Source organism: Dipodomys ordii, unplaced genomic scaffold (genome assembly GCF_000151885.1).
Source record: "Dipodomys ordii isolate 6190 unplaced genomic scaffold, Dord_2.0 Scaffold34, whole genome shotgun sequence".
NCBI classification, from domain to species: domain Eukaryota; kingdom Metazoa; phylum Chordata; class Mammalia; order Rodentia; family Heteromyidae; genus Dipodomys; species Dipodomys ordii.
Window position 1 is genome coordinate 9,277,727 of NW_012267250.1, and position 1,306 is coordinate 9,279,032.

The following is a 1,306-nucleotide window of genomic DNA, read 5'->3' on the forward strand; positions in this document are numbered from 1 at the left end:
TTTTCCTGATTTTTGTTCCTACAACTCATTTAATGGTATATCCTTCTATTCCCTGCCCTTTGTAACAAGGATTTAGGTTATACTTAGTATAATATAAATCTATAAATTTAATCTCCTATCTTTTTTCTAATTTGAATATGTGATTTTAAAATTCAATTTAGATTCCACAAACTTGGAATTTGTGAACTACGTTCAGATAGGGTTTAAAAAATTTCCTTTAAATACTCAACAAGATAGAATTATGAAATTGATGTCTATTTAAAGAAACAAAATGGCCAGGTGCTGGTGGCTCATGCCTGAAATCCTAGCTACTCAGGAGGCTGAGGATTCATGGTTTGTAGCCTGCCAGGGAAGGAAAGTCTGTGAGATTCTTATCTCCAAGTAACCACTAGAAGAACTGCAGTGGTGCTGTGGCTCAAGGTAGCAGAGCACTAACCTTGAGCAAAAGAGCTCAGAGACAACAGCCATGCCCTGAGTTCATGCCCGACAACCAACAGCAACAACAATAAAAGAAACAAGATGATTTTGAGAACTAGAGACCTTAATTAAAAGAAGGCTCACAGTCCAAGGCCTTACTGTAGCAAAGCCTGGGTATATATTTGCTACACTAAACATGGATTGTTCAGTAAGAATTCAGAAAAACATACTCTGAGTCAAATTACTTACAGTATTAGAAACCAATAAAAAGCATAGGGAAGGAATTTTTTTTTCCTACCATGGATTGGCCTTGTTCATCAGGCATTACCCCATTGTGTCTGAGGTTTGACTGTACACACAATGCCAAGCACCAGGTGCAATATTACATTTTACCAATAGGTGTCACTGTCCAACACATGATTTATTCAGGTCTAAAAAATTCTGTATGAATTTTGAGGTTCTGTAATCTTAACGAATTCCAGACTGTAATGCTAGAGAAGGGTAGAAACTGTGAGCATTAAATTTCCATAGAGAAGGGACTGCGGAGGCTGGTGGAGGCAGGGAAGAAAGTGAACCTGTATAGAGCTGTAAGATTTTAGTCAGTCAGGGAGAAATTAATAGAGGCATAAATCCCATCTCATTGGCCCACAGACAACTATTACCAGTTGTTTTCTTTTGAGGTTTAATAACTTTTTTCCCTTTAATCATCCAAGCCTTTCGAATAATTATGGAGAATAAATTAATCCAAATTACATTCCAATTGGTTGACAAAGTTGAGTTCAAAAAAGTTTTTCTTTTTCTTTTTTTCTGTCCTGTTAGTTTCTGTGGTGTGTGTGTGTGTGTGTGTGTGTGTGTGTGTGTGTGTGTGTGTGTGTGTGTGTGTGTGTGT